At 36.1% G+C, this 12,821-nt stretch overlaps 1 non-coding gene across 1 annotated transcript; it reads left to right on the forward strand.

The window, feature by feature from the left end:
• The first annotated feature begins 9,880 nt into the window (after window positions 1-9,880).
• On the forward strand, window positions 9,881-9,984 carry LOC112753404 (small nucleolar RNA R71). Its single transcript, XR_003177792.1, has one exon. It is a non-coding gene; the product is annotated as a small nucleolar RNA R71 (small nucleolar RNA).
• The last annotated feature ends 2,837 nt before the right edge of the window (window positions 9,985-12,821 follow it).

Below are 12,821 nucleotides of genomic sequence, written 5' to 3' on the forward strand. Positions count from 1 at the left end.
TATTTATGATGCTTTCAATTTAAATTAGATTTATTTTTCCTTTTGGTTTTGGTTAAGTAATTGGTGACACTTGAGTTGTCAAACTCAGCTGTTGGTTGAAATTGGAGTTGCTGACTGATTCGGATCACTCTAAAGCTTGTCTTTCCATAGGAGTTGACTAGGACTTGAGGATCAAAGTAATTAGTCCACTTGACTTTCCTTTGTTTAGTAAGGGTTAACTAAGTGGGATTAAAACCCAATTCTTATCACACCTGATAAGGATAACTAGGATAGGAATTCCAATTCTTATACCTTGCCAAGAGATTTTATTATTATTAATTTATTTTTATTGTCATTTAAATTACTTGCTCCTTATTTCAAAAACCCAAAAATTCTACCTTTTCCATAACTAATAATAAATCATACCTCCCTGCAATTCCTTGAGAAGACGACCCGAGGTTTGAATACTTCGGTTATAAATTTTATTGGGTTTTGTTACTTGTGATAACCAAACTTTTGCACGAAAGGATTCTCTGTTGGTTTAGAAACTATACTTACAACGCGATTATATTTGTGAATTTCTTTACCGATAGGAAATTTGATCGTCAAAAATGGCGCCGTTGCCGGGGAATTGCAAACGTGTGCCTTATTATTGGTTATTGTAAATATTTACTCTTAAATTGATTTTTTGAAAAAAAAATTCAGATTTTTATTTTAAAATTTTTTATCTTATCTTATCGTAGTTTTAAATTTCAAAATTCAAAATTCAAAATTTAAATTTAAAATTTTAAAAATCAAACCTTTTCAAAATTTAAATCTTTTTCAAATCTTTATCTTATATTGTTGACTTTTTCAAAATTCAAATTTTAAAATTTAAAATTCAAAATTTAATTTTCAAATTCAAAAATTTAAATTTCAAACCTTTTAATTTAAAAACTTATCTTCTCTTACCTAACTTGTCTTATCTTTTCTAATCTTAAAATCAAATCTTTTTCAAACCTTTTCTCTTATTTATTTTATTTTATTTTATTTTCCTTTGATTGTTTATTTGTTTTTGTTTTTAATTTTTATTAGCTACTATGAATTCTCACCCCTCTGGTTTCAAGTTTGGTTCTAATGTTATTGCAAGGAATGAAAACTATAACAGGAACATGTATCAAGGTCGATTCAATCAGAGATGGAAGGAGCCACGAGGATCTGATCAACCCTTTCGGCAACAACACCTTCCAAGATACCATGGACAACGACCATCCTACAATGCATGCCAAGACAATAGTTATGGTGGACCCCTCCGTGACAAACCACCTCCACCAAATTACTATGGTCAAGAGCCATTCCAGGGAGCGTACCAAGATGATGAATATAGTGGACCCACCCCCTTGTAGTTACCAACAAGGCCCACCATATGCTTATGAACCGCCTCCCCAACATACTTTTGAACCACCATACTCACAAGCCCCCTACAACCAAACACCTCCATATGACCCTAACGCTTATCCACCATACCAACCACCTTATGAGCCATATGAACCATACATAGAACCACCCCAATTCCAACCCAATTACTCCCAAGAACCACCACCTCCATATGCACCATATCCATATCCATCAATCCAAGAGCCTTATGGTCCTACTTATGATAGCCGAGCGCAACAAGAATCATAGGATTGTCTCATGGAAACAGTGGAAAATTTTCATGCAACCCTTCACCAACTGGAGCAACGATCAATCGATTACCTTCCCGACGTTCAAACACTCAAGGAACCCCCATGGCTTCATGTGGACAATCTAATGAAGAACGTAGCATGAAGGAGACACTAGAAACTCCAGTGGACAGTAAGGAGCATGACTTTGTATTGGAACAATTGGAGGAAGCCGTAATCATTGAAGAGGAAGAAGTGGTCGAAGACTTAAGAGATGTGGAACCTCCATGGGAACCTCCAGTCATAGAACCTCCCTCCAATAAGCTTGAAATTGATGTTGAGGATGGTGTACAACCTCCAAGACATATCATGGTTGAAGACTTTGAAGGGGATGATCAAGAGATGGATTCAATCATTGATGAATTCTTATCTACAATTGAATCCTCTCCCATTAGACTTGACATGGAGATTAAAGAAGAAGAAGCACAACCTTCCATGCCCTTGGTGAACAATGAAGAAGAGATCGAATTGGAAGAAAGCTACCAAGAGGAAGAGGTTGATATTGAAGAAGCTTGCAAAGAGGTGGAAGTTTTCAAAGAAGAGCCCAAGGGAATGGAGCTGGAGATCACCTTGCCAAGGTTGCTGGAGACCTCTCCCCCAAAGCCATCACCATCCATCCCTTCATTCAAGTGGGTAAATCTCTCATCTCTAAGCTTAATTAGCTCACTTGAATATGCTTTGCTTGAGACGGATGGGCAACTTAGAGCTCTTTGTGGCTTTAAGAGTAAGAGGGAGATGGTTAGTGGTTGGCAACACAATCCTAGGTTCATTGTGGTAGGAAGCTCACGGCTGAAGTATCATGGTTGGAAGAATATTAAATTGTATGGGTCTAGGAAGCTGTTTGGATGCCTTAGTGAGAATTTGGATTGCTTACCACCCGGTTGGAACAAAGATGGTCAACAAGAAGATGGGTGCAAAAGCAAGGTTTGGGACCCCGGAATTCAGTCTAGAAATCAACACTCTTGGGGCCTTGTCACTTGCTTTAACCTGCTTGAAGGATTTCTGCACCTAGTTTGGGATCCCGGAGGCCATTGGAATTATAAACATTGGTGGGGACTCAAGGATCAGTACAAGCACAAGCCACCATGACAAGGAGCTCACCAAATGTCCAACTTAAGGACTTTAACTTAAAGTGCTAGGTGGGAGACAACCCACCATGGTATGATCGTTCTTTTTCAATCTTAGTTTTATTTTGTTTTATTTTATTCTTAGTTCTATTTTATTTTATTTTTCTTAGTGTTCATTCATCATATCTGCACCAGCATCTGCATTCTGCATTTTTGCATTCTACATTAAAAAAAACGCACGCGACGCGTAAGCGTCGCTGACGCGTTTGCGTCATAGGTGCGTTCTGAAGAAAAGAGAATTGAACAGAAAGTCACGCGAAAGCGTGGCTGGAGGCGTGCCTTAGGCACAAATATGCCCACGCGACGGCGTCGCTGACGCGCTTGTGTCGTTTGCGAAATAGCCTCCCCACGCGTCCGCGTCACCCACGCGAACGCGTGGCCCTGTAAAATCGATGTAAAGAGGTGTATGGCAGAGAGTTATGATGGAGCTGGGATGGAATAATGCTAGAAGCACAAGCCCTATCACGCGATCGCGTCACCCATGCGAACGCGTCGCCCTAAAATTTGGCGAAATGAGTTTCAAACAGAGAGTTGCGCGAACGCAAGGCTGCTCTCGCGCTAATAGCACAAATCATGTCACGCGATCGCGTGATCCACGCGATCGCGTGATCCACGCATCTGCGTCACCTGAACTTATCGCCAATCACGCGAACGTGTGATCCACACGTCCGTGTCGCCTGCGTCGCACAACTTATCCAGATCAGCGCCAATTATCTTATCTTTTCTTTTCTAATCCTAATTTCTTCTATCTTTTCTTCTTTCTTCTTTCTTTCTTACTTATTTCTTCTTCATCTCTTTAACTTCCCATCCCTCTTCACTTTCATTCTATTTTATTTAATTTATTTGCATACTTTCATTCATTGCATTTTAATTTTGTGCATATTTTTATTTTCTTTTCTAAATTTATTATTTTCCCATTTCGTGTTAAATTTTCTTATTCAACTGTTACATCTTTTCTTGAATTATTCTGGTGCATCATGACTTGTTTTATTCTGATTGGGTATTATTATTCATAAGTCAATGCTATTCTTTTATGATACTTGCATTCCACTTGCATTGATATGCACTTATACTGTCTTGCATTACCCACACTCTCTTCCCCTTTGTTGCAATTTTTGCACTATTGATATGTCATTTGCTTCTACTATTTTCTCACTTGTATGTTGTAGCTACCATGTAATTGAGACCCTCATTATTTGGCATTAACCCAACCATATTTTATTTGTTTTTTAATCTTTATTTTTGGGTTATTTTTCTTCTTTTGCTCTTCTTTCAGGATGGCCACCGAGGAAGGGAAACAGAAAATGTTTACATGGGGAGACAAACAAGTACATCTGCACAATCTCTAGAGAAAGCATCAGTTGTAGCAGCCCGTCCACCTGCACATCTCAGCATGCACCGACGACGGTACAATCTTTAAGTGTGGGGAGGTCGATACCGACTTCCGTGGGTTAGTTACCTTCTTCTCAACACCAATATTTTTTTTGTTCATTGTTGCATTTGCATGTTTAATTGCATGTTTATTTGATTTTGTGCATCTAACCACTACTTGGTTGAAGTAATATTTTTTTTTTAAGAAACTTTTTATAGTATTTCACTAATTTGAATAAATTTTTTCCTTAAACTTGTTTGAAGAAATTTTATTTTGGAACATGGTTTAGAGCTCGAACACACAAAACCAGTGAGATTTTGAGCCTACTTGATTGGTTGCATCTTATCAACCAATATTTTTTTTTTTTGGTGTGTGTTGATCTCTCTAAAATTGTGATCTTTGTCTTGCTTGATTCTATATTTTCATGGTTTAATGTATGCATGCACTTATATGATTGAGGCCTTTGTTTCACTTAGCTTACAAACTCATATGGCCTTAACCTTTCAATTATCCTTTGTAAACCAATTTTGAGCCTATTTTACCTTTTTGTTCTTTACTTTAGCTCATCACTAACTCTAAGCTGAAAACAATAATGTCCTTAATTTGAATTCTTGATTAGCTTAGACTAGTGAAAGTGCTCATGAATTAAGTGTGGAAAAAGTGGGTTTGGAAACGTTTGGTTTGGGAATTGAGTATGTTGGACTTTGTGTGAAAATGTGAAAAATGTTGAGGACATGTTTATGCATTCAATACCTTAATCATATGCATTGAAAAAGAAAAGAAAAAAAATTTATTAAGAAAAGAAAAATAGAAAAGAAAAATAAAGGAGAAAAAGAAAAGAAAAAGAGCAAATAAATAAAAGGGGACAAAATGCCCCAAAGTAAGTGGTGAAAGCAATGCATATGTACTGTACTTGAAATTAGAATGCATGAATATGTGGAAAACATGGTTAATGGATAGTTGGATGTTGTATTATGATTACATGGATTGTCTAAGTTAGGTGAAAAGTTTAAGTTAATTAAGGATTCAGATTTTAGTCTACTTGGCCAAATACAATCCTACCTTGATCCTAACCCCATTACAACCCTTAAAAGACCTCTTGATATGTGTATCTGTGCATTAATTCTTTGTTGATTGGTAGAAGAAGAGCAAGCCTTAGAAAGCAAGGTTAGTAGAGATTGAGAGAATCGAACCTTAAACACATGAGTGATTAGAGTGTATACACTTCTAGTAAGGGTTCAATGCTCGATTCCTTGTTCCCGGCTTTCATGAGCTATCTTCTTCTTGCAAGTCTACTTGTACTTTATTTTATGATTTGAATTAGTGAAATCCAGTTCATATTTATTCTTGAAAGATTTATTTACTTTTCACCAAGTAGGTAAAATCATTTTGCATGTAGTTGCATTCACATAGATAGGTTGCATTTCATACTTATCTACCATTCCTCTTTTACTCCTTTATAGCTCTCTTAAGCTAGCATGAGGACATGCTAATGTTTAAGTGTGGGGAGATTGATAAACCACTATTTTATGGTTTATCTTGTGCTCAATTGAGTGGTTTTTTGTCCATTATTCTCACACTTATTCATACTATTTGCATGGTTTTACCTTTTCCTTCCGAATTTTGTGCTATGATTGAATACATGTTTCTTTGACCTTAATTTTATTAATTTTAATCCACCCTTTATACCATTTGATGCCGTGATATGTGCATTAAGTGATTTTAGAGATTACAGGGCAGGAATGGCTCATGAGGATGGAAAGGAAGCATGCAAAAGTGGAAGGAATACAAGAAGCTGAAGGAACTGCTAAGCTGTCCAGCCTGACCTCTTCGCACTCAAATGGTCATAACTTGAGCTACAGAGATCCAAATGACGCGGTTTCAGTTGCGTTGGAAAGCTAACGTCCGGGGCTTCGCAACGATATATAATTTGCAATAGCTGCCTAACGAGAAAACTTTTGCATGGTCTAGAAATTTGCGAATAATATTCCTCGTTGCAAGTATAGTTTCTAAACCTTCAAAAGTCCTTTCATACAAACGTTTTGATTGTCACAAGTAACAAACCCCTAAAAAAATTGATAACTGAAGTATTCAAATCTCGGGTCGTCTTCTCAAGGAACTGCAGGGAAGTATGTTCTTATTATTGGTTATGGAGATTGTAAATTGGGGTTTTGAGAATGAGAAGTGAATAGTTTAATTAGCAATTAAAGTAAATGAAGAACAAGCAATTTAAATGGCAAGTAAAATAAATAAATGACTGTAAATAAACTTTTGGCAAGGTATGAGAAATTAGAGGTCCTATCCTAGTTATCCTTATCAATAATGATGAGAATTGAATCTTAATTCCACTTTGTTAACCTTTACCAAGATAAAGGAAGGTCAATGGATTAATTGGTTTGATCTTCAAATCCTATTTATTTTCTAAGAAAAGATTGGGATTATTGAAGTTCAATTTAATTAACAAAGATAATAATTATCAATCATATATAATTTGCAATAACTGCCCCGAAGCCAGGTGACGCAAACGCATGGATCACGCGGACGCGTGACCTGGCAAAAAACTCAATCCACGCTAACGCGTGGACGATGCTTCCGCGTGACTTTGCAGCGACCTGTACGTGACAGAATTCACAATCAGCTATTTCTGGGCTATTTTGACCCAGTTTTTGGCCCAGAAAACACATATTAGAGGCTATAAAGTAGGAGAATCCATCCATTCATCATTGAACAACAACAATTCATACAACTTTCATATTAACAATTTTAGGTTTTTAGATGTAGCTTTTAGAGAGAGAGATGCTCTCTCCTCTCTCTTAGGATTTAGGATTTAGGATTTCTCTTAATTTTAGGATTACTTCTCTTCAGTCACAGGTTCAATGTTCTTTAATTTATGTTTCTATTCTACTTTTATTTATTCTAATGCTTTTACTTGTATCTGAGTTATGTTGCCCAATTGGCTTATGAACTTTTCATGTTAAGATTTGAATGTTCTATTTAATATATTTTGAGGTATTTCAGATTTATGATTGTTTTATTCTATTTATAATGCTTTCAATTTAAATTAGATTTATTTTTCCTTTTGGTTTTGGTTAAGTAATTTGTGACACTTGAGTTGTCAAACTCAGCTTTTGATTGAAATTGGAGTTGCTGACTGATTCGGATCACTCTAAAGCTAGTCTTTCCACAGGAGTTGACTAGGTCTTGAGGATCAAATTAATTAGTCCACTTGACTTTTCTTTGTTTAGTAAGGGTTAACTAAGTGGGATTAAAATCCAATTCTTATCACACCTGATAAGGATAACTAGGATAGGAATTCTAATTCTTATACCTTGACAAGAGATTTTATTATTATTAATTTATTTTTATTGTCATTTAAATTACTTGCTCCTTATTTCAAAAACCCAAAAATTCTACCTTTTCCATAACTAATAATAAATCATACATCCCTGCAATTCCTTGAGAAGACGACCCGAGGTTTGAATACTTCGGTTATAAATTTTATTGGGTTTTGTTACTTGTGACAACCAAACTTTTGCACGAAAGGATTCTCTGTTGGTTTAGAAACTATACTTACAACGCGATTATATTTGTGAATTTCTTTACCGATAGGAAATCCTATCGTCAGCCAGCTCTGCTACCTTTCCTGGCGTTAAACGCCAGTCTGTTGCCCCTTTCTGGCGTTTAACGCCAGCTAGACACCCTTTTCTGGCGTTAAACGCCAGTCTGTCTGCCATTTCTAGCGTTTAACGCCAGCCAGACGCCAGACACCCTTTTCTGGCGTTAAACGCCCAGAATGCTGCCAAACTAGGCGTTAAACGCCCATTCTGCTATCCTTACTGGCGTTTGAACGCCAGTAAGCCTGTCCTCCAGGGTGTGCTATTTTTAATGTTGTTTTTTATTCCACTTTAATTTTGTAGTTGTTTTTGTGACTTCGCATGATCATCAACCTAAAGAAAACATAAAATAATAATGGAAAATAAATGAATATAATTAAATAAAATTGGGTTGCCTCCCAATAAGCGCTTCTTTAATGTCAATAGCTTGACAGTGAGCTCTTAGAGAGCCTCACAGAGATTTAGAGCTTAATGTTGGCATCCCAACATCAAACTTAGAAGTTGAGTGTAGGGGCTTTGTTTGACTCTGTATTGAGAGAAGCTTTTCGTGCTTCATCTCCATGGTTACAGATGAAGATCCTTGAGCCTTAAACACAAGGTAGTCCTAATTCAATTGAAGGACTAACTCTCTATGTCCACATCAATCACAGCTTTTGCTGTGGCTAGGAAAGGTCTTCCAAGGATGATGGATTCATCCTCATCCTTCCCAGTGTCTAGGATTATGAAATCATCAGGGATGTAAAGGCCTTCAACCTTCACTAAGACATCCTCTACAACTCCATAAGCCTGTTTCCTTGATTTGTCTGCCAATTCTAGTGAGAAATTAGTAGCTTGTACCTCAAAGATCCCTAGTTTCTCCATTACAGAGAGTGGCATGAGGTTTATCCCTGACCCCAGGTCACACAGAGCCTTCTCAATGGTCATGGTGCCTATGGTACAAGGTATTAAGAACTTTCCAAGATCCTGTTTCTTCTGAGGTAATTTCAGTTGAAACAGATCACTTAGTTCATTGATGAGCAATGAAGGTTCATCCTCCCAAGTATCATTACCAAATAGCTTGGCATTTAGCTTCATGATTGCTCCTAGATACTGAGCAACTTGCTCTTCAATAATATCTTCATCCTCTTCAGAGGATGAATACTCATCAGAGCTCATGAATGGCAACAGTAAGTTTAGAGAAATCTCTATAGTCTCTATATGAGCCTCAGATTCCTTTGGTTCCTCTTAGAAAACTCCTTGGTGGCCAGTGGACGTCCATTGAGGTCTTCCTCACTGGAGATCACTGCCTTATCCTCCTCTCCAGGTTCGGCCATGTGGGGTATGTTGATGGCCTTGCACTCTCTTTTTGGATTCTCTTCTGTATTGCTTGGGAGAGTACTTGGAGGGAGTTCAGTAACTCTTTTACTCAACTGACCCACTTGTGCCTCCAAATTTCAAATGGAAGACCTTGTTTCAGTCATGAAACTATGAGTGGTCTTACTTAGATCAGAGATTATGGTTGCTAAGTCAGAGATGCTCTGCTTAGAATTCTCTGTCTGTTACTGAGAAGAGGATGGAAAAGGTTTGCTATTGCCAAACCTGTTTCTTCCACCATTATTATTATTAAAGCCTTGATTAGGCTTCTGTTGATCCTTCCATGAGAGATTAGGATGATTTCTCCATGAAGGATTGTAAGTGTTTCCATAGGATTCTCCCATGTAATTCACTTCTTCTATTCCAGGATTCTCAGGGTCATAAGCTTCTTCTTCAGAGGAGGCTTCCTTAGTACTGCCGGATGCAGCTTGCATTCCAGTTAGACTCTGAGAAATCATATTGACTTACTGAGTCAATATTTTGTTCTGAGCCAATATGGCATTCAGAGTATCAACCTCAAGAACTCCTTTCTTCTGAGTTGTCCCATTATTCACAGGATTCCTTTCAGAAGTGTACATGAATTGGTTATTTGCAACCATTTTAATGAGTTTCTAGGCTTTTTCAGGCGTCTTCTTCAGATAAAGAGATCCACCAGCAGAGTTGTCCAATGACATCTTGAACAGTTCAGACAGGCCATCATAGAATATGCATATAATGCTCCATTCTGAAAGCATGCCAGATGGACACCTTCTGATCAATTGCTTGTATCTTTCCCAAGCTTCATAGAGGGATTCGCCTTCCTTCTGTCTGAAGGTCTGGACTTCCACTCTAAGCTTGCTCAATTTTTGAGGTGGAAAGAACTTTGCCAAGAAGGCATTGACCAGCTTTTCCCAAGAGTTTAGGCTTTCTTTAGGTTGTGAGTCCAACCATGTCCTAGCTCTGTCTCTTACAGCAAAAGGGAAGAGCATAAGTCTGTAGACCTCAGGGTCAACCCCATGGGTCTTAACAATGTCACAGATTTGCAAGAATTCAGCTAAAAACTGATGAGGATCTTCCAATGAAAGTCCATGATACTTGCAATTCTGCTGCATTAGAGAAACTAATTGAGGCTTAAGCTCAAAGTTGTTTGCTCCAATTGCAGAAATTGAGATGCTCCTTCCACAGAAGTCAGAAGAGGGTGCAATAAAGTCACCAAGCATCTTCCTTGCATCTCCACCATTGTTATTATTTTCGGCTGCCATCACTTCTTCTTTTTCGAAAGTTTCTGTCAAGTTCTCTCTAGAGAGTTGTGCTTTAGCTTCCCTTAGCTTCCTCTTTAAAGTCCTTTCAGGTTCAGGATCAGCTTCAATAAGAATGTTCTTATCCTTGTTCCTGCTCATATGAAAAAGAAGAGAACAGAAAAGAAGAGGAATCCTCTATGTCACAATATAGAGATTTCTTTATGTGAGTAGAAGAAGAGAAGAGTAGAAGAATGAGAAGAGAAAAATTCAAACACAGAGAGGGAGAGAGGGTTTTCGAAAATAATTAAAAATATTTTTGTTTTTATTTTAATTATTAGTTAGAATTTGAAATTATTAAAAGGGATAAAATAAAATTAAAATTTAAAACAATTAGTTAATTAAAAAGGAATTTTAAAAAAGTGGTGAGGAGTTTTCGAAAATTAGAGAGAGAAAAGTAGTTAGGTAGTTTTGAAAAAGATAAGAATTTTAGAAATCGAACAAAAAGTCAAGTGTTAATTGAAAAATATTTGAAAATCAATTTTTTGAAAAGATAAGAAGTTAGAAAAAGATTTTGAAAAAGATATGATTGAAATCTATTTTGAAAAAGATTTGAAAAGAAAATTAAAAAGATTTTATTTTTGAAATTAAAGTTGATTACTTGACTAACAAGGAACTAAAAGATATGATTCTTAGAGTTTAAAGATTAAATCTTTCTTAATAGGCAAGTAACAACTTGAAATTTTTTTTTGAATTAAAACATTAAATGTTAGCATTTAATTTCGAAAATATGAAACAAAAATAAGAAAAAGATTTTGAAATGAATTTTTAAAATTTTTGAAAAACATGAAAGAAAAATGAAAAAGATTTGATTTTTGAAAAAGTTTTGAAAATATAAGATTTTTAAATTGAAATTTTGACTTGACTCATAAGAAACAACTAAATTTTAAAAAATTTTGACTAAGTCAATCCAAAATTTCGGAATTTATGAGAAGAATAAGGGAAAGATAATTTTTTTATTTTTGAAATTTTTAATGATGAGAAAGAAAAACACCAAATTGACACAAAACATAAAAATTATGAATCAAAACACATAATGCATGCAAGAACACTTTGAATGTCAAGATGAACACCAAGAACACTTTGAAGATCATGATGAACATCAAGAACATATTTTTGAAAATTTCTAAGAAAAGAAAAACATGCAAGACACCAAACATAAAAATTTTTAATGTTAAGACACTAATAAATTGAAAATGCATATGAAAAACAAGAAAAGACACAAAACATAAAAATGCAAAGATCAAACAAGAAAGATCATCAAGAACAACTTGAAGATCATGAAGAACACATGCATGAATTTTTCGAAAATTTTAAGAAAAATTAAAAGGATGCAATTGACACCAAACTTAAAATTTGACACTAGACTCAAACAAGAAACACTAAATAATTTTGGTTTTTATGATTTTATTAATTTTTTTTGGTTTTTTGAAAATTATTTTGGAAAAACGAAAAAGAAGAAAAAATTTTTTGAAAGATTTTTGAAAACTTTTTGAAAATAAAATAAAGGTTGAAACAAGAAGAAAATTACCTAATCTGAGTAACAAGATGAACCGTCAGTTGTCCAAACTCGAACAATCCTGGGCAACGGCGCCAAAAACTTGGTGCACGAAATTGTGATTCAAAAACTTGGTATGGCGAATTAGTGATCTTAACACTTCTTCACATTTCCGATGCAACTAACCAGCAAGTGCACTGGGTCGTTGATAAACCACTATTTCATGGTTTATCTTGTGCTCAATTGAGTGGTTTTTACCAACTCTTTACCCACTTATTCATACTATTTGCATGGTTTTATATTTCCTTCCTAATTATGTGTTTTGATTGAAAACATGCTTCTTTGATCTTATATTTGCTTATTATTAATCCTCTCTTATTACCATTAGATGCCTTGATATGTGTGTTAAGTGTTTTCAGATATTATAAGGCAGGAATAGCTTGGAGGATGAGAAAAAAGCATGCAAAAGTGGAAGGAATGCTAGAAGTTGGAGAAATTGCTAAGCTGTCCAGCTTGACCTCTCTGCACTCAAACGGCTATAACTTTAGCTACAGAGGTCCAAACAACGCGGTTCCAGTTGCGTTGGAAAGCTAACGTCCGGGGCTTCGATTTGACATATAATATGCTATAGTTCCTCTGACGCTAGGTGACGCGACCGCGTGATCCATGCGGCCGCATCGCAAGTGAAGGAAATCAGCGCAAATGAATTCGCAACCAGCGAATTCTGGGCTATTTTTTGACCCAGTTTGCGACCCAGAAAACACAGATTAGAGGCTATAAAGTGGGGGACTGCATCCATTCATAGGGAGGCTTTCACAATTCATAGTTTTAGGAGTAGATGTAGTTTTTAGAGAGAGAGGTTCTCTCCTCTCTCTTAGGATTAGGATTTAGGATTTCT

The sequence above is a fragment of the Arachis hypogaea genome, chromosome 15, assembly GCF_003086295.3.
Source record: "Arachis hypogaea cultivar Tifrunner chromosome 15, arahy.Tifrunner.gnm2.J5K5, whole genome shotgun sequence".
NCBI classification, from domain to species: Eukaryota; Viridiplantae; Streptophyta; class Magnoliopsida; order Fabales; family Fabaceae; genus Arachis; species Arachis hypogaea.